At 34.8% G+C, this 22177-nt stretch overlaps 1 protein-coding gene across 1 annotated transcript in view; it reads left to right on the forward strand.

The window, feature by feature from the left end:
• LOC115880113 overlaps positions 1-22177 on the forward strand; it is an 870630-nt gene that overhangs the window by 606696 nt on the left and 241757 nt on the right. The gene's annotated exons all lie outside the window — the stretch shown is intronic.

Consider the following 22177-nt stretch of genomic DNA (forward strand, 5'->3'; position numbering starts at 1 on the left):
CTCCTGTTCTGTCCAGTTCTTCATTCAGTCTATTTAGTATCAAGTGCTCATATAGTTTACCCTGTGTATCGAGAAGACTAATCGGATGGTAGGCTGCTGGACTTCAAATTCTACTTTCACCCTTTTGAAGTAGGATCAGCTTTGATTGTTTCCATTCCTCTGGGAAGATTTGTGCCATTACTAGTCTATTATATACTTTTAATGTATATTCTGGTAGGTATAAAAGTGCTTCTTTTAGTATCTCAGCGGGTATATTGCTTGGTAATTGCCTGTAACTCAAACTATGCATTTCTATACCCATGTTTATAGGAAAACTGTAGGTCTAATTGTGCTTTCATTACAATTCCTATAAATTTAATCATTTAGATACAATACTGCATATCGTGAATAACCCCATTATAATATAACACCCGATATATTTTATGTTTATTTGGGACATTTCTGTACATTTTAAAAATAGTTATAAATTGTACTAGTTGTACTAGTACTTTATAATTTCTGAGAACTTAATCCCTGTATACCCTGTATCCCAATAACCCTGTATAGAGAAAGCAGCGCGGAATAGAACGCAATGGAGGAGAATTGAGTTAATAAGTAGACTTATTAACGCATATTAGACTTAATACGCTAATAAATAAACTCAGTTAATAACGACAACCTAAAAATAAAGAGGCAACAAAGTAATGAGGTTTTTGAATGTCCGAAGTATGGAAGAGAGATAACATCACGTACGAGCTTTTCAGTCACCGAAAAGTTTATGATAGAAGATGATCTGCGTAACTGCGTATTCAGATGCGTTTGAAATACTCGTGAGCGAGTAATGGCTGTAAATAAGTAAGAACGAGAGCTGTAGCTCTCGTTCTTATGTCTCTTATGTCTCTTATTATTATATTCTGTCGATCTATGGTTGTAACCATAGATCGACACAGATTATTAATTTATGCTATTGTGACTATACCATAGTTTATTCATCCTCGTAACCCCTAGCACTTTTTGTAGGTATTTCATTTCTAATTGCTTGTATTAAGCTTTCTTGCCTCTTGGTGAGAACCCAACTGTCACTACCGAATATTGGTACGAATACTGAATTAAACATGCTGATTTTGGTCTTCAGCAGTGGCGGGTCGTGGTCATTATTACGAGGTCAATAAGGTCATTATTACGAGGTCAAATTATTAGGAGGTCAATATCTAAAAATATTGCGTCGATTTTTTTTAAGACGAGTCTTCGGACGCGCCCAAATTTAATTGGTTTCTTACAATGTACTTGTACGTTTAGTTAAAGGAAATTACAGTTGAGGGTTGGAACCTTTGGTGTTACACAGCAAAATAAAAACACTAAATCACCACAATACACCAAAACACTTAACTAAGTTTATAATCATCTGCTGATGATGCTAACATGGTTAGCGAAACGCGCGTCCACTGATAAAGTAAAAGTGTTTTGGTGTATTGTGGTGATTTAGTGTTTTTATTTTGGTAGTTAAAGGAAAATAAATCTAAAAATAAATATAAATTGTGATAAAATGAAACCCTTATATTTTTAAACAGGTGGTCTAGTTCCATTTCACTAAAAATCCAGTCAATGTTCTTTACACAAATTTTCCACGGTAGGATTTAAAATACACATAAATAATAATGTCACAAAAATATAAATGCACATATACACAATTCTAAAGGTTTTATTTCACATTTTTTTAGATTTTAAGTCAATGTGGCGTTCTTTCTCTATACGTTTTTCGAAATTTAAGCAATTTTTTTCTTTTAACTGCACGATTTCACAAACTAAACACCATGTTGTCTCTTTTAAAATATATATTCCAGAATCAGTCAACCACAGTTCATCATTTATCCATAACCAGAAAATTATGAATTATTACCTACACAAATTTCGCGGTACACCTCAAACTAGATGGGATTTCTTTCGATATTAAAAATTTAAATATTATTTTATACTGACTAAACCAAACATTATACGCGATAAACGATACAAAAACCTAGATTGTTTTAAAATTTGAGTTTTCATAAACACCCAAACTGCCCAAACGGCGAAATTTTTCCAACGACTGAAATCCTTTTATAAATGACGCGGTCAATGGTCAATATAAACTATATCTATCGCAACTTAACCCGTTATATTTTCTATACGTAGTATACCTTACCTTGTTGGCGTTAGGAGCCGCGAAATTTGAAGTTTAATACGGGCAAAACATAGCGGGAACGAAAGACAAAATGAAATTTTGACCGGCATTAGAGAAAATGGGTAAAATAAAACGTTTTGAAGCGAAAATTGGACAAATTGATGGGTTTTGGGAATAGTTTAGAATATCTTAGGATGAAAAAAGTTATTTACAAAAAGTATAATTTAAATAGGTTTTTCCTAATTTTCTTCTGATTTTTAAATGGTCAATATTTGACCTTATTGTTAAGCCGCCACTGGTCTTCAGTGATACCTCTTTGGTTGTACTAATTTAATATTTTGATATTTGATCTTGCGTTTTTTATTAATCTTTTAATTAATATTTACCTTATTATCGGTCTGTTGTTTTATGAGCTTTTTCCAATGTAATCTTGTTTATTTCTTATTAACCTTTCAACAAGGCCCCTTTTTCTACCTGTCTAACCGAGTAACAAAAACGCCGTCGAAATGAAATAAGCCCTATACCCAATGAAAAAACAAGGTAAAAATAAAAGCGAGTCTAGAACAGCATCTCCAGGCTGGATGTTTAATGCATGACGACGGTCGCGTGGAAAAGAATCGAAGCGGAAAACGGCAGGACGGTATTTAGTATTTCTGGAAACGTAATTAGCGAAGACTAGCGTCTAATCAAGAGAACAATCGTGTCGACAAAATGCAGATGAAGGTTCAAAAGTAATAACAGGGATAGACCCCCGGAAAAATGTTGGGATAAAAATGAGGTAAATGTCTAGGTCACGGTTTGGGTATTTTGCCACAGAAGGGTTAGAACGGCAACCGTTTTAATAGACGTGTCTGTGTTAAAAAAAACTAGTGGTATCGAAGCATATTTTAGAATTAGAATTTTAGAATAAGTGGGAGGGGGGTTAACCTCTGCGACCTTAGAGATCTATTGTGTCACCCTTTCTTGAGTTATAACTCATCATACAGTCCCAGGACTTCCTACGGAGACCCGTGTCCTTCACAGTCGAGGAGCTACGACCCAAGCCGGGTAGACGAAACGGTAGCTTGTGTCGCCTGTTGGGTTTAGAGGTAGGAGGTAGGCTCCCGACCCTTGGAGGGGGTGGTAGCTTGTATGCCACTTGCGGAGGATGGTTTCACGCAAGTGTCTGCCACCTCTCCTGTAGTTTTCTTTGGGTTTGGCCCCTTGGAACTTTCATTGTTACTGTTCCCAGTGTCGCTAGGGGGTTTCCCCACAGCTTCACCGGTGATGTTTTTATTACTATTATTACCAGATCTCATAGTGTTCCCATGAGTCGCTAGGGACAGTCGGTCCACTTCTACAGAGCCCCGCATGTAGAAGTAAGGGGTAAAATACAATGGGGTGCCCCCGATGCCTCAAGGTTGAGGCTGTCCGTAGCCCCGCCCGGTATCGTTATATGTCTTGGTGCAATTCCCTGGCCACGACACTACAGTCAGGGACAAGACGATGAGTGAGATGCTTCTTAGACCAAGCCAAGTGCTAGGGGGATTCCCCCCAGCACCGGACCAGGAGCTTCCCCACCAACGACAAGGTCTTGCATCTCCTAGGGGAAGCTCGAAGCATATAGTGACATTTAAATTTTAAATAGGTGTTATCGAGGGGTGTCTCACTACTGGAATTACATATACATTTTCTTGGCAGTCGCTGGCAGTCATTGACAGTCTTACGGCAGTCGCCTATAATAATTACATGGCAGTCATAGGCAGTCTTCTTTATAGTCATTGACAGTCGCTTAGCCGTGGAAGGATATTTTGGCACAGTACGTGTCCATTTTTTACCCAAGTGAGACACCCCTCGGGTGTTATATTGTCGGCTTTATAACGAAAAGGCGTATCTCGATTTTTGCTACTTTTCAGGGGAGCAATTTAAAGAAAATCACTTACTTTATTTGGCCAATAAATGTAAAGCCTTTAATTTTTTAATATTGTTTTTGTATTAACACTTAAACAGAGGCCTTGAGGAAAACTTCTAAGATAAATTGAGCGTAAATTCTAATAAACAACGTAACTTTAGTTGTTTAGTAGACATAGGCCTTTTTGTTTTATTATAAAAAAAAATTACCGACCCAACAGTGTACAGGGTGGGCCAAATTCGACGCTTTTAAATGGAAACACCCTTTTCTATAGGAGATAGACGAAAACTAATATCGGTGTCTGGAGCTCAATTTTCATCAAAAATATGATGGTGAAAACCGCACATCAATATCTGTTACCGTTTCGAAGTTACGGGGTGTTTTTCAAAAATGTGCATTTTTAACAAATCGCTGTAACTTTTTTACTATGGAAAATTTTGTATTTCTATGAAAACATTTCCAAAGCACCTTTTTACGTAGAATTTAATGGTTTAAGTATAATTTTTTTAAAATTAATAAGTTAAGAGTTATCAACAGAAAAATTGATTTTTTATTTGGGAGACCCTCTATATTTTTAATTAACTAAAAAGAATTTAAAATTACCTTTTCAAAAATATAGCACACTTGATATTTTGTTATAATCCCCTTCGAAATACAGAATTTTTAAAAGTTCGCCACTTTTAACTAGTAGGCTTTGGACCCCTTATTGATGATATGCCCTTAATGGAACTCGAAAACATATTTTTCCAGCAAGACGACGCACCGCCTCTGAACGCTGAAGTTATCAGCAAATTTTTGCAGCCAATTTCGAGAATAATTGAATAGCTAACCAAGATCCCAGCCGTTGGCCGTCGATGCCGCTTGACTTAGTGCCCATGGATCTAATCCTATGGATATATTTGCGGAAGAATAAAGGTTCCTTATCCTTCCGTATAATCTAGAAAAGAATTAAAAATACTTAGCAGTTATGAGAGGGTATTTTTCACCTCTACTGAGCTAATGAATTCCGCGAGAAATGTTCAAAAACCGCCCCGTCTGCCCATAAGATAAGACGGTCGATATGTCGAACACCTGTAGCAAAATTCAAAGGCAAAATCTCATGTCTTGGTTTGCTATTTATTTTTATTGTTATTAGATATAGTTTAAATGTGTTGATGTTGGTTAAATATATTTTAAATTGTTATAAAATTCTGCATCTCTCATAGCAAATATTATTTTCGTTTTAATTGATGCTCACAGCTAGATTTTTTTTGCATTACAGCCGATGCCGTTCAAAGCCTACTTACTTATTTAAAGCGGGCGAATTTTTATATACTCTATATCTCGAAGAGGAATCGAGCAAAATATCAAGTGTGTTTATTTATGGAAAGGTAATTTTAAATTCCTTTCAATAAATTAAAAATATACAGGGTGTCCCATATAAAAAATCAAATTTTCTGTTGATAATTCTTAAATTATTAATTTTAAAAAAATTATTCTTAAACCATTAAATTCTACGTAAAAAGGTGCTTTGGAAATGTTTTCATAAAAATATAAAATTTTCCATAGCAAAAAAGTTACAGCGATTTATTTATAATGCATATTTTTGAATAACACCCCGTAACTCCGAAACGGTAACATATATTGATATGCGGATTTCACCATCATGTTTTTGACAAAAATTGAGCTCCAGACACCGATATTAGTTTTTGTCTATCACCTATAGAAAAGGGTGTTTCCATTTAAAAGCGTCGAATTTGACCCACCCTGTACATACGCCTATGTAAAATAAATTTAAAAATGATGATAAAATATTCTTAATAAGGAAAAAAAATACAATATTGATTTTAAATACATACAAGAAAAAAAAATAGAAATCACCAAAAAATCAGAAACAAATACTGTTATTCGTGTTGGATTAAATCAACTGAAAACAAAGACAATGTTCATTCTAGAAGCAAAAACAATAATTAGTGAAAATACTCTTATCTAGCTTATTTTAGTAATATTATTGTTTTTATAGGAAAATATTTTTTTAAGTACTAATATATTTTTAGTAATTATTTAGTTAGATTTAAAATAAAACATCTTCTGGTGATTTAATACCAGGTTTACCACCAGTGCAAAGAAGTTATAGATCTCGACATGTTCGCAATATTACAGGTTTTGGCCCTGAGTTTAGTTTAGATTATGATGTTGAAAAAATTAGTTATCGTTTTACGGTTACTGTTCTATAACTTTCAGGAATTACCGGTAACAGCTTGTTGGGCAAAAATAATTTGCCTTTCACCGAAGTAGAATTACTCGAAAACAATTGATGGAAAAGAAAATTAACCAAAAAGATAGTTGCCTGTTGCCTGAGAAGAAAAATCATCAAATTTCAATTGATAGAAATAAAAGTTTCCCGAAATGTCGATTTTTGGTAAAAGATTGTTCTAATACAGAGCATTTGAACACACGGTCTATTTAATGAAAAAACAAACTAAACAAAAACAACATATTATTATGTTTCTTCACCCGTGCCTTTTTGATACAAATAACTGTGGAGTAACAATTTCTGTTTTTCCTGTTCACTGATTAGAAATTCGACTCCCATTCTACATGTTCTGTAATGTTCTTATTTGGGTTCGCAATTACATGTTCTGAAGGAAACTCTAAGACTATATAAAAACCAACTTTATTTCGAATAACTATTACAATATGTTCTTGTGCAAATCTTAATAGTAATTGAATTCGGTTAACCCTAATTAGCATATCGCGCGACATCCAATAATGCATAGTTGCATTCCTAATATTATATAAACAACTAATTCTAAACATATAATATAACTGGCCTTAATTAACTTAACTTAAGAAATACTTATATCTAAACTATTATGTACAGGGTGTAATAATATTTATACATTACAGTTCATGCCGGATAATGATAGGCACAATAAATACAATTTTCCAGAAATTGGCAGGGATAACTACGACAATGGCCTGACAACTATTCGGGCAATTTTCCATTAGAGCAGTCTTCGTTTCAGTGATTTGCTTTCGGTCAATTTTCCTTCTGCCATTTGTTCTCGGACAATTTTCTGGATACGAAATACAGCTATGTGTAAAGTCTAAGTCATTTAACCATAGTTTGTTAAAAAATCAGAGAGTTATTTCTTTCAAGTGTGTTGAATTAGCAACACTGTAAAAGAGAGCTGGTGCCTTTAGAAAAGAGAGCTACTACCTTACTTTTATTTTTTCCCAATCAACCATCAGGAAATAATCGGAAGAATGTCTTCTGTCGCACGCATTTTCATAAGTTAAAATCCAGAACGTACAGACACATCAATAAGGTATTTTCAACATTAGTCTTATTATTGAGAGCAAATCCCTGACACTCTAGACTTGTTATTATGGAGGCTTTTACACACTGTAAGACATTTATTGGGTACTACGAACTTTTGCATAATTGCCCAAAGTGCATCTCTGTTTACAGAGTCGAAGGCTTTTGTTAAGTCGATGAATGCAAAATAAACTCTGCTGCTCCTTTACTTTTTGCTGTTAGTTGATATGAATGGAATCAACGGTACCGCGGTTGGTGCGAAAACCCGTTTGCGATTCTGGGAGTATTTTTTTCTATATGTAGGTGCAGACGGTTTGTCATAATTTTGGCAAGGTAGTTTTGCTACGATGGCACGATAGCGAGTAGTGAAATGTCCCGCAATCTGATATAACTATCGCGATGTATCTACCGCAATCTGTAATGTAAGTAATAGTTAACGCTAATATTACAGATTTGCAGGGTCATAATATCTTATATTACAACGATTACACATTTTACCTTGCAACGAATCAATTATTTAACTGTCATGTAAAATATACCGCATGTTTGCATCGCACGCAGCAAACTTTGTTCGATATGAGATGAACCGCCTATTTCAAAGTAAACATTATTTTTATTTAACTAATGTTAACTAGAGCATATATTGTTGTTGTAATATTCTGTATTAAAGTTTTTCTTATTTATTTCATCTGAGAATTATATATTGTACAGGTGTATGTATTTAATGGAGTTTATTTATGCTGGAAATAATTTCCATTTAAAATTAATCTAAATACAATGGTTAACTGTTCATTCGTGCCGATGTTTTTGGTTCAGTGTGACCATAATAGCCTTGTTGAGTGTACTAATATTTTTTTACCGTGCATTGGCGAATATCTTAGTTCATAAAAGGGCAAGGGCAAAGGGCATAAAGATATTTGCACCAAACATCCAACTTTAGCTTCTATAGACTCGAAACCAGAGGATTAGTACCTGCGGGTGGCGACCTACTAACTAACAAAAACTCTTCAGTTTTGAATGATATGAATGTGGCATGTTTTGAATGTATGAAACTAGAAATCCCTAGTATGAGGACTGACTATATACTTACTATTATCCCTCTTTTATTAAAGTTCAGGACAGCATTGTTAGATTCTCTGGAATAGTGATCAGGATTTTCTCTGCAATGCTCTTTTACTTGTGAATTCCAGGCAGAGTACGGCACTCCTTTCATTTCATTTAATTAAATAAGTAGGGCTATTTACAAATTTAGTATTTGATTTACATAACCTATTCTCCTCAAATTTCTCAAAATGTTGCTTCTGTCGGGCATCCGAGGCAGACACAATAAAAATATTTTTAACACAACGTAGGTTTCTCTATTTCATATAAATTGTTTGTTATACAATTGGCCAAAATATTACCTCTTCGACTTTGTCGAACGAAATTGGGTTGTTACACTACAAAATGATATGCTATCATGCGCCTAACGATTGTATTGTATATACGACTATATTATACTTATGATACTTCTTGGATCGAGTGGGAAAATCACATGTTTGCTGGTATTGTGTAGCGGCAGGACGCCTTCCGACAAAAAAGTGTACTAATTCTTTTAAGCCGGGTTGTCACTGCGCGATACTGTTTCGCGAAACGGTTTCGCGAAACTAGCCTCGCTTCGTGTATACTTCGTACTCACCCCGAAACTCGTTTCGCGAATATGTTTTGAAGTGAGCGAGCGTCAGTCGGTTTTCGTTGGCGCATCAAAAGAGCTTCGTCTTCCGTGTTGCTTAAGCCGGGTTGTCACTGCGCGAAACTGTTTCACGAAAAAATGTTACGCGAAAAATGTTTCACGAGTGTGTTTCGAACAATGAACATGTTTCGTGCTCCAAGCGGAAACAAGTGGTGAGCCGCCAGTTTGCGCGAGACAATGATTCTTGGTCCATTTCTGGCGCGAAACACACGGTGCACGTTCACACTCTGAGCAACACGGAAGACGAGCTCTTTTGATGCGCGAACAAAAGCCGACTGACGCTAGCTCACTTCGAAACATATTCGCGAAACGAGTTTCGGGGTGAGTACGAAGTATACACGAAGCGAAGCTAGTTTTGCGAAACCGTTTCACGAAAAAGTTTAGCGCAGTGGCAACCCGGCTTTAGAGTGTGAACGTGCATCGTGTGTTTCGCGTCAGAAATGGACCAAGAATCATTGTCTCGCGCAAACTGGCGGCTCACCACTTGTTTCCGCTTGGGGCACGAAACGTATGTTCGTCGTCCGAAACACACTTTTCGCGCAGTGACACCCCGGCTTTAGGTGGGTTTGTTGTGTTGTTTTGATGATTGATGATTTGATGAAGTGGAAAATAACAGAATATTTTGGACGGAAGAATCAGTAGACGCTTTATTAAAATCGTTGTGTATGTTACATCTAATCAGTTTTTAAAGGCAAATTGAATTTAGCATAACGAACTTATTATGCATGTAGGCGAAGTTCATTACTTAAAACTATTGCAGCTCTAGTAGTGCTTTCATTACAATTTCTAAAAATTTGATCATTTAGATACAATACTGTATATACGAACAGCGTGAATAACCCTATTATAATATTACTTTCCATATATTTTATTTTTATTATTTAATTATATTTTAAATTAACTTTAATGTTAAATTAAAAGTCTTTAAACACAAATGCTTGACGACTTTAAAATAAAGTACGTGCTATTTTTTAAACCCTCTTTTATTTGCATTTTAATTTTTATTATTTCATTCGTTTTCCCCCGTTGACCCGACCGACTCTCCCTGATTATTAATGTTTCCGCGTGACGCGACTTCGCATATTATTTCCTGAGATACTTGACTACTTTTTATACGACGCGCTTTTTATATTTTAAACATTTCATTATTTACTTTGACAGTGCGGACACGTTTCTTTGTGTCGAGAAAATGAAACAAAATGTGTCCAAGCATTTATTTTTATATTTTCGCCGGTTTTTTATTGTTATTGCGGAGGTGCGTGCCTTTTTAAATTGTAGACGTTTAGCGCATAAAGTTTGAGAATTTTTTGAAGTTTGACAGTTTTATATTTATTTAAATTAAGTATTTTTTAACTAATTAATTAAGAATTAGCTTTTAAAGACATTTATCCTATTAAATAGATGTACCATTGAGAGTTTTGTCAATTTTTAAATAATGCATGAGAAAAAGAGCTCCAATAGAACGGGAGAAAAATTCCCCCTAGAATCGGAAACGAGCTTTTGCTACAACCAACTGCGGTACCGTTTCTATATTGTCCAACCTCCAACTAACAGAAAAAAGTATAACAGCAGTAGAGTAAACTTTACGCTACATTCATCGACCTAACAGAAACCTTCGACTCTAGAAACAGAGATGCACTTTGGGCAATTATGCAAAAGTTCAGAGTACTCAACAAATTTCTTACAATATGTAAAAGCCTAGCAAGTATTTGCAACCTCGTTTTCTTCAGTTCGTCTGCTGAAATGTATATGTCGTAGTATCATAGTGTATTCCGTCGTTTCATGAAGAGTCTTGTCACTTAATGAAAAAAACTAACCTAATAAAATAAGTAGACTGCTAACCTAACCGACGCTTCATGAAGTGACTAGGATCTTCATGAAAAAACGGAATACACTATGTGACTATGACATATATATACACACTTTTTTGTTGCGGAAAAAATGACGCAAGAAATGCCGTCTCGGAAAAGTATTGCTAGTCAGCGATTGTTGCACCTATCAACGAGTTTTCAAACGTATCGGTCCTTAAAAAACTAGCTGCGAGAGTTCTAAATCATGATTAATAAATCCCGTTTAAGATAGGCTGGTCACGTATACAGGATGCAAGAAAACCGCCTACCAAAATCTCTCTTTTATGGTGTTTAAACGGTGAGCTTGTAGACGGTAAAAGGAAACCGGGTGGATAACTGAAAAGGTACAACGATAATTTCCGTGAAAACTTAAAGGGACAAGCATGCAGAATCAGTGGGAGGAAGCAGCGCACAATATAACGCAATGGAGAAGAATTGTAAACTCAGTTAACAACGGCAACCAGAAAGTAAAGAGGCAACAAAGTAATGAGATTTTTGAATATCCGCAGTGCAGCCGGGAGTTAGCATCATGTTTCGAGCTTTTTGGTCACAGATAAGCTCATGAAAGAAAACGCCTTGCGTAGCCATCTTCTGATGCGTGTCAAATACTCGTCAGCGAGTAATGGCAGTAAGTAAATAAGTAAGTTGCACCTATATTAAGAAAGCACAAAGAAACAAATAGAAACGGCAAAAAGCAAACACAAATCGGAATAAGGAAGTGAACTCAGGTTAGATATACTTTAGGAATACACGAAAAGTTGCTGACGGAACTGAAAAGAGAAGACCCGTAGCAATTAAAAAATGTTCCACGAATGTCTGCAGAAGATTTTGATTTTTTACTTAATTACAATTAATTTAAGAGTTACAAAAATATAAAAAATATCGAGATATAAAAATGCTATTAGCCCAGAGGAAACAGATTCAAATTTCTTTTTTTTAGAAATACAAAATACAAATAACAAATGTAAAATCGTAATTTTCGGGGCTTACTCAACCGGGTCTCACAATGCAAATTCACCTGAAATATCCATTTAGTTGGTCATTGGCAAGCACTCTCTCATTGTACATGAAAATAACAAAACAAACATTTACAGATCTGGATAAAATTGATAGTTAAATAGTAAGACTCACCCGGGGGTACTCCGCCCCCTAGCCACTGATATATTATATTCAATATATCCCATTCCATATTTTCCATCTAATTCAAATATCATTCAGTTATATATTGGTTAATCATCTTCAACAACTAGCTAGTGTCACCTGAAATAGTATAGGGGCTTTCTCCGGACGCAAATCTGCCGCTAAACAGATTCGCATCCCAATCGAGTAGGCTAGGGGTACCTCTCTACCCCAACGCCGCATCGTGTCAATCGAGAAGACAAGGGATACCTCAAACTCTCAAGACCAACCTCGAAGGCAAGACGTCACAAGAGGTTTTCTTCTGGTCAAACGACCCGTTGCCTTACAGTACTTGCAACGTTTATAGTCAAAAGACTTTCAACCCCCAAATATCAGCTCTATGACAAAACACAACACAACAGCCGGCCGGCCTATCAACTACTGATTCGCCTCCGGCAAGCTAAGCCTCCTCTTACATCACAATTTTACCGGATCGTAAATATTTACATTACTTGCCAATGAATCATACTATTTTCTCTAATCGACTTTCAAATAGAGTGTTTTAGCATTACTAGATAAATAAATAGAGAGTTTCCGAATTATAAAACTGCCAAACCAAACCAAAACAGCAAGTCAAGAGTATCACATAATGGATGACTGAGCGATCCATTCCTAACAAATCTAGAAGTTAGGCAGGGATGTGTCTTAGCGCTTCTCCTATTCAACATATTCATGGCAGCGCTCTCTATTATAGTGGACAGCAAACGGCAGGAAAGAGGAATGGGCATTAGATACGTAATACGACGGCGCGGCGCGGCGGTCTGTTCAATATAAAAAGACTCACAGAGCAAAAACACGTATAAAATTTATCACATAACTTTAATAAGCTGATAACTGCGCTCTAGTTGCAAAAGCGTTACAGCAATTACAAGAAATGCTAAACACATATACCTGGGCATACGAGACTTTGGGCCGAAAGCTGAACATCGATAAAACTAAAATCATGTGCACTCCCCCTATCATAACAATGCTATAAAAATCGAAGAAGGACTATTGGAATATTGTAGCGGAATTCAATTACCTCTGCCATTTGATTTCGGAAAAAAACGATATTGACTCTGAAATTCAGCATAGAATTAACCACACCTCAAGAACATTCTGAAAATTAAAAGAAATGGTTTTTTGATCAGAAAAACGGAAATTGCAGTGTACCGAGCAATAATAATCCCGACCAAGATATTTAATTCAGTTACCACATAGAAGCGAAACCTGGGTGAATTTTCTCACAATACATTTGTATATAGCAAATGAAAACAAATATCACAAAAAAAATAATAAAATAAAAAAAAACAAAAAAAAATAATAAAAAAAACAAAAAAAATAATAAAATAAAATAATACAAAAACCCTGAAATGTTAGGATTAAAGAACATAAAGATTATTTAAGAAAGGGAGATTTTCACAAATCTAAGATTTGTCAGCATTCATGGGACACAGGGCACAGAATAAATTTTAATAGCGCCAAATTATAATGAAGGAAGCGATAGCTCTTCTAAAAGAAAAATAAGAGGCTTTTTTAATTCAATCTAATAAAAATAAATGTATTGCTCATGCATCTGTAGATGTTAGTAATGTATGGCAATCGCTTCTTTGATTTTAAAGAACATAACATAAATAAACATAACATACGTAAAATTTAAAAATATCATAGAGAAAATTTGGGCTTTTTGGTTTTACCTTATTATTATTATTATTAAGTAATTCTTATCAGGTAGTAATTGTTAATTTGGAAGTTTTAACTTGATATAATGTCATTTTAACAGAACGTCAACGGTTTCTTGTAGACGTATCTGTTTTAAAATAGTAAAGTGTTTTCGAGTAGTTGAATTTAAATATTTTAAATAGTTATTTTTCTTTATTATTTGGATTTTTTTTGCTTGGTTTGGTTTGGAATGACAATCGATACTAGTTTTGGATAGGTCATGCCCTAGTCGTCTTTACTTGGCCCGTACTCTTCTTTATTTTTCAATGGCGCGTACTGATGCCGATTGCGGGAGGGAAATGAACGTGCCGATTATCTAGCCAAAATTGATATAGGCTCGCCATTCGTGGTCCGAGAACCGACACTTAGCGTTCCAAAAAATCTCGCAAGAGACAAGCTCTGTGAATGGGTTAGGGGTGCGACGTTTCGGGACTGGAATAACAGACAGAACAACAGAACATGCCAAGAAAATTCTAGCAGGGCCATCCAAACGTAAAACAGGAGAATTCCTAAAGGCCGGTAGAAATGGAGCGCGGACGCACACCGCAGTATACACGGGCCACTGCCGGCTGAGATCATATCTACAGAGATTGGGACTGGTGGAAAACGCTGAATGCCGACTCTGCACGGACGATGATGAAACATTAAGCACGATATGTGTACCTGCCCCGCTGGGGGCAGGACCAGGTTTGAGGTGTTTGGCAAACCCATGCTAGATATATCAGATCTAGGAGACATATCACCCTCGGACATATAACAGCCTATGTTAAAAGGCTGGGTATTGAGTGAGCTGCGGCCGCAGTGGAGGGTCCCATCTGGGCCCAACTCTTAGTCAATACAATACTGCCGGTCGGCCTCAAGAAGTTTTGTGTCAATGTCTAGTCAATGACGTTTGGAGATTGACCTGGTCAAAATTATCATCGATTCGTTTTTTTTATGATACGGTATCGCACTAATTGGATGATTATTTTTATTGTGAAACAAATAGACTAAAAATATGAACTTAGACCTTAATCAAATATTCTTTGGATAAGAAATATCTCATAAATTTTAGAAATTTGCACTGTAGAGCAAGAAATGTGTTTCTAGGTGTAGTATAATGTGGTTGAATTCTTGCTCCTCTTTTATTCCAAGTACATATATGAGATGAGTTTGTCTATTTATAATTTATAATATTATAGAAAAAAAAATAAACAAATTATGTGTAATAATTCTAATACATGTTTTTCCTAAAGAAATATTCTGTAGAGACGGTACATACAATTTCAAATTTATATTGAGATATTAAATGTCCTTCCGTTGTTAAACTGAGAACATTATTGTAAAAGTTAACCGAGCCCGCTGTGAAGCACATCTCTGACATTATATCGTCTGAATCCACCTCGCAGCTTGCGGTTAACGCTTGACATGAATATTTTAAGCGGTTTCTTTGTAGTGAAGTGAGCGACCACAGCGTACAATATTTTCCAAGTCGCGTCTAGAAAATAAATGGTGTGACATCTTTAGGGACATGCTCTCCATGACTTACTTTCATACGTCTATCTAGATTGAGACGCAAAGTTAGAAATTTATATTTAAAAGAGAATTCTAATCTTCGAAGATATGATAAAATAAGTACATAAACGAGCGATAATATTTTTGTTTAGTTACATTTCTGTTTTAGATTTTCACATTGAGATTCGAAACCTTATTAATTTCCATATTTTCTCATATGAAAACCATATTATTACCATACTCGTTAATATTACTATTATAAGAAAATGTTCAAAAAAGACATTATTTTCTCCGTGGATTTATTTGATTGTCATATTTAAATAGCAATTATTGTGTTGAGTGCAGAACAATACTTAAAGAGAAAATGACAATCATAGTTACCAATATTGTACAAATACTTGAAATGTACAAAACTTATAAAATTATTGCTAATATATTTTTTTTCAATTAGTCCTCATGTATTTTATTGTCATAAAATATACAAGAATGTAAAACTATTATAGATAAAGAAATATATACATAGTTTTAATCGTCTGCTAATGATGCTAACATGGTTAGCGAAACGCTCGTCCAGTGCAAAAGTAAAGTGTTTTTGGTGTATTGTGGTGAATTAGTGTTCTATTTTGCTATTTAACACCAAAATCAACTGTAATAATAGCAATTGCTTCGTGATTTTTATTTGTTCCGTTATTTTTTATTTAGATAAAAAATAATATGTTATAAATAAAAAAAAACTTAAATATATTTGTTTAAATATTTTATCAGAAGAAAATTAAAATAAACAATACAAAGTGTAATTTTTTTATTTGTTTAAAATATAACTTTAATTTTTTTTTTAATTAACATTTTGTAGATTTATGCTCTACAAAATCTTAATGTATACTAAAATTTGCTGATTTTGATAAAAACAATATTATTTATTTTTAGATAAAATGTATAAAATTATTTCAAATTTTGAGAAAATAAAAAAAAATATTTACATTTATATAATCAGGTAAATATTTTTTGGTACAAAAATGGCTCTATTTAAAAAACTACTCTGTATATAGATTACGGCATTATTAACTTTATGGCAAATATACTGAACAAAATATTTAAAAAAAAGTGTGTGCACAATGTGCGCATATTTGAAGTGAAACGTTTTCTTATTTCCGTCTCTCTATCTGTCCGACTGGGGACTCCATTAGGGTACCTCTATCCACGTGCCGAGTTTGGTTCCAATCGACCCATAACTAAGAAGAATCCTGATGATTTAGTCCCACCCTGATGAAGATGTAAACGAAACGTCGGCGTCGTATCTAACTTTTTTACATAGCCTACTTTTTACATAACCAACTTTTTTACATAGCCGCGATCGGACGACATCAACTTTTGACAACTGATTTCACAGTGACACATATCGTACACGGTTAAGTTGGTCTTGGTCCAAACTATTGACATACCAAATTATTAATACCAAATTAAATTATTTAAATCTGACGATTTTTTAATTTCATTGATTGATGATGGTGTTTCATAGTACACGAAACGTCGTCAAAATATCATGAAAAGATGGAGCTCTTCGAGCCCCATTCACATTCTGACTTTTAAACCACTAGCTCACATAGGGCCCGAGTTACGACGCTCCAAGATCGTTAGCACTTTTTCTCCCCCGTCTTGTGTGTCACGCCGTATCGGCTCGTGTGTCACGTCCTTCAATTTTTACTCCTATCGCGTGTAAAGAAATTTCACTTCAAAAATCTTCCATGACTGCATATTTGATAAAAATATTAATATGATAATCACAGAGAATAATTTTTATAAAGAGTCTTGCATGATTGGCCTTAGTCTTGCTTTAGTCTCTCACTGGTCGGTCTCTAACATTTGATTATTTATCAATTTATTAATAATCCATTTTGTAGCCGGCCGGTAGCTCCAGCGTTAGTGTGTCAATCTGCGGAGCGGAAGGTACTGGGCTCGATCCCCAGCCAGTACGGTCGCTTTATCTATTTAAATAAAAATATTTGTTTATCTAAATAGAGCGACCAACGAGCCGCTACCTCAAGAAAGGCAATGGCAAAACACCTTGAGTATATTTGCCTTTACAGCCTTTTTACAGCCTCTCAAGTTTTTTTCGTTTTCCTGTTATTACCGATTCTGAACCGTCCTAGAACTGTGATGCGTATGCGCAGATGGAAATATGAAGACATTATTTCATTTGCGCATGCGCTGCAGAGTTCTAGGACGGTTCCGAATCGGTAATAACAGGAAAACGAAAAAAGCTTCAAATAGTGCCGTTCCGATTCGGCAATAAACTGTAGGTCCCGTGTACTTGTGAAACACTGATGACACACATCACAAGTACATGCGACAGGTAGCCGACGCTCTATACAGGCCCGGCAATTGATCTCTAGGCATAGGAATTATATGCATTGGAATGAAATGCCTATAAAAAGTCTATGCTTAAACAGAGATGGACAACAACTTCCCCGTTTCCACTTCCACTACGACTGTCTACTTAGACAAACTCCAATAAGATAACAAATTTTGGAAATTCCGCTACCTCCCATCCACTCATGATACCCATCCCCCTGCCCTTTATTTATCGCCATTATTTGATTTCCCTTCCCGCGCCTCCGCAACTCGCTATTCCATCTCCCGTCAATTCATCACAGAGTTGCCATGTCTACCGGTTTCGTCTGAAAGCTACCGATCTACCTATTTAAAGAAAAATCTAACGATGTGTTATTAGGCGCGGTATTGGCGACATGCCCGAAGAAGTTGATATCTTTTGAAAAGATTTTGTTTCATTCATCTACTAAAGTTGAACCCATATTTTTCCCAAAAAAATGTAAACAAAAAACAAGATTTAAGTTAAGAAACAACCTAAATTCGGACAAAATATTTTAGTGATTTTCCTGTCAAAAAATATATTAATATGAAAAAAGAGTTGACAGTTGCTACAGCTTTTCCATTGAAATGAAATTAATTTTAGATATCACTGATCAAAATTTGTACAAAGGTAAAAAGTGACTGCTACACTAATTTGTGACTGCTATCCCTACTTGTTATAGTTTTATATGTTTTTATTAATATATTAATATTATTTAATTCAATATTTTTTTTAATACCAAATAATATACCTAGTATTTCTAATTCTTGTTATATTTATTATATTTGTATTTTATTTGAGTGATCTATTATTACGACACATAGGAATGCTAATTTGGACTTAAATATTATATTTTATTTTGTTTCTGTACTTTTGATTTTTGTTGAAGATTTATCGAGAATTTTGTTCTCGTATGGAATTATAATCTAACAAATCCGGCAACCCTGTTCGGCTACTCCTTATAAATTTTTTTCGGCCTCTTTGTCACCTCCGCCGCCAACCAACGGTGTCGGGGCGACTGATAGGAAGATCGTACAGTATTGCCATTTCATAGAATTGCACTTGCTATTTTAGAAATGATTTTAAAGTTTTGCATGTTACTTTTCGATTTAGAAAGAAGTTATGTGCCTAGAGAAAGCATTCTTAAAATTGTAGTACTTTATTTAATATTTCATTAAGCAGGCAAGATAATGGGATTAGAAGATTTGGGATTTGGGATAAGCCAACATAATTTCGATTTAATAGAATGGCAACACTGTCCGTCTGTCTATTTTTTCCATTCTATTCTATTAGTAGGCGGTAGCCCCCACACAAGCGTCTTAAAGACTCGCCCGGCCCCCCTCTCGCAGAGGCTCTCTCGTCGTATCACTTCTATGATCACTTCCCCTATACGATGGTAGGGAAAAGACACTTTATCCGTCTCTGTTGCACTGCAGTGTATTTTGCAGCCTTACTATCTTTTTTTTATCGCATTGAAAACCTCCTATTGCTAATGTTCCTTTGCCAGCAGTGTATAGAGTATGGCACTGTAAGAAGAAGAATAATCCATTATTATAAAGAATATTTATTAATTTATAAAACTGTTGACAGTGAATTTGCAGTAGTAGATTGTGTATTTAATAAAAATATTAACAATTTTATATTTTACTTTTAAATAAGACCAATAAAAAACATTAAATTTTTACTAGTCGTGTAAAATTAGAGAGCTAACAGCAATAAATACAACTTTTATTGATATTCCCAATTTTATTACGCTATTGCCGTAATACTGATATATGTCGTAAGAAAACGAAATGCACATTCTAGCACATCACGTAGAGCCAATCCCTAATATTTTATCGTGGCTATTTGCAGAAATGGGTCAGAAAATAGCCGACACCGAACGACCGCCTCCGAACTACAAAGGAACCGTTTAAAATATTCATTCGAAGACGCCAGCCATGCATTGCTGTCGGCCAGTTCCTAACAATAATATCGAAAACGTGCCTAACAGCTTCATAGTCCAGTAACTATAGACTTAATATAGCGACCTAAAATTTGGAGATTATCAATGATTCATTAGATACTTGAACTCTTTATAGGAGTAACACTACATTGAAAAATATTTAATATATTTATTAGTGCGATTTTCAAATTGATCTTCAGCAATATTTTTTCGCTCATCAAATTTCGTACTTCTTTCATCCATATTTTCTCGGGCTGCCCCTGTCTTTCGTTTACATGGTGGTATCCATATTTTATATATAACTTAATTCTGCTTGTACTCTTATATCCACATTCAATGGATATAAGAGTAGAAGCAGAAATAAATTAAATATTAAATTATATATCAAATATAAAAAATGGTCTCTAACAACAATTTCACACGGTTTAGATCGGTTTGTTATATTGATAAAAATATCGAATGTTACTTTCCCTTTTATTAATCCAAATTTTAAAACTTCCCACCCTTAATATCTTTCTTGCAGTTAAAACTATGAAAAATAGGAAAGGCACGTCAATTTTATTTGTAAGGGGGACACTTTAAATGAATATGAACAGCCTTTTTCTTTCGAGATAGGTAGATGTCACCCTTACAGTCTTAAATGAGAATGGGGGTCAAGTAGCATATCGTTTTAAAGGGCGTTTAATTCTCTTTTCAGTGTGTTGGCATCGCCAGTCAACACTTGCGCTTCTGGCCGCTCGCATAATGGGGAGCAGTGCGAATCTGGGCCGTAGTTCGGCAAGTGACCAGCGACGATCGGCGGGAGGGCGCCACCGTCGACGCACAACGCAGACAACGCTCGCTGAAGCCTATCAGCCGCCGATCATTCACTTGTTCAGCGTGCGCCTGTCAGAAACAGCTGTTTTGTATTTTGTTCTCGATTTACGTCAAATAAACCCCTTTTACTGTTTAATTTTTGTGCAATCATTGAGTTTAACGTCCTAGAGATTCATTATCTGTCACAATGGTATCCTGCCTTGTTGATTTTTGTTCATAGGTTTCCGAATAATCGCGTTTCAAAGTTGCAGAAACAATTAAACATGCCTGAATAAAGTGTTTGGTTTTGAGGCTAGTGTTTACACAAAAATTATTGCAATAGGTCTCCTTGTAGTACAAATGATTAGAAGATTATGTGGCAACATTGACGTCACAAAAAAAGGTGGCAACATGGACGGAGCCATTACATTTTTCTAGGGGGTCGAAATACTAATAAACGGAAAACATCATAATCATTAACGTTTCTTTTCTCAAACTCGAATGAGTGGCAACTTCAAGGGGGGCATGGCCCTCCCCTTCGCCACAGCCATGGGTGGCACCGTTTGAAATTTTTTTTCGGGATTGGCAAGGTAAACTCAAAAAATTTACATCAAAAAGTAATCTAAAAAAATTACGAATACCTACCTAGTTAATTTGCGTTTATTCGATGTCTTATCACTGAAATTCCACAAAAGCCTTACTATTATATCAACAAATTCTAAAAAAAAAACATGTTCAGTAAATTTAGAAGATGTGGCCTAAACGGGAATATCATTATTGTTAATTCGTTTTTGTTTGTTGGGCTGTTCAGTGATAACTTTTATTAAGTGCATAAAATGTGAGAATGATTTATTCCCTTCAAGAAAGAACTGAAATTATTTTTATTTATATAGAGGTGGGAAAGTGCGCACGAAGAACGGCATTGGTTTTCAATGAAAGAAATCAAAATCATGAAGAAAGTCACAGATAATTGCTGGATTTGAAAGCAAAGTTCTCCGAAACGATTATTTGCTGCAGAGCACACCAGCTCCTTGCGGATAGTACATAACTTGCTGACAACGCATAAATTATATCCATACAAAATGTAGATACTTCAAGAACTCTATGACGATAATTTTGATAGAAGATTAGAGTTCTGTGAAATCATGAGTTGATTGCAATAATTTTTGTGTAAACACTACATTTATAGAAAATTCATTTTACTCAAAAAGTTAATAATAAAATAATTCGCACATTCAATAGAGACACCATTTCTATTTTTATACACTATTAAATACCGTATGGTCGAAAAAAAACGGCGTCCAGTTGACTTGGAAATAAACATCGATGACATTGCCCATTTAATTTTATATATAAAACGAACGATCTTCTTTTCAGAGCCATTGCTGACGTCGTTTTTTTAGGATATTGTATTTAAGTAAATCAAAACAATCAATATTTTCTGCTAATTTTTTTTGCGTAAAAATTAACATTTTGAATGGATGAAAAAATAGTACAAAAAATAAAGATTAATATTTAAATTTTCTTTAAACTGAATACTACCTTCAAATTGCTTTAATATTTACATACTTAAAAGGGGAGAACATACATAATTTATTTCCTTTGATGTTATACTGGCGAAAAAAAGTAATATTATTTTTTTTATAAAACATTTCCTTATAATATTTTCAAGTTTCAAAAAAATTGTGACTCTAATTTTTTTTTTTTTTTTTTTCCTCCAAATAACTGGTATTTTTAAAAACCTTTATGTGGCTGATATTAAAAAAGCACGGGTATTC

The sequence above is a fragment of the Sitophilus oryzae genome, unplaced genomic scaffold (genome assembly GCF_002938485.1).
Source record: "Sitophilus oryzae breed Bouriz unplaced genomic scaffold, Soryzae_2.0 scaffold_1614_pilon_pilon, whole genome shotgun sequence".
In the NCBI taxonomy this organism is placed as follows: Eukaryota; Metazoa; Arthropoda; class Insecta; order Coleoptera; family Curculionidae; genus Sitophilus; species Sitophilus oryzae.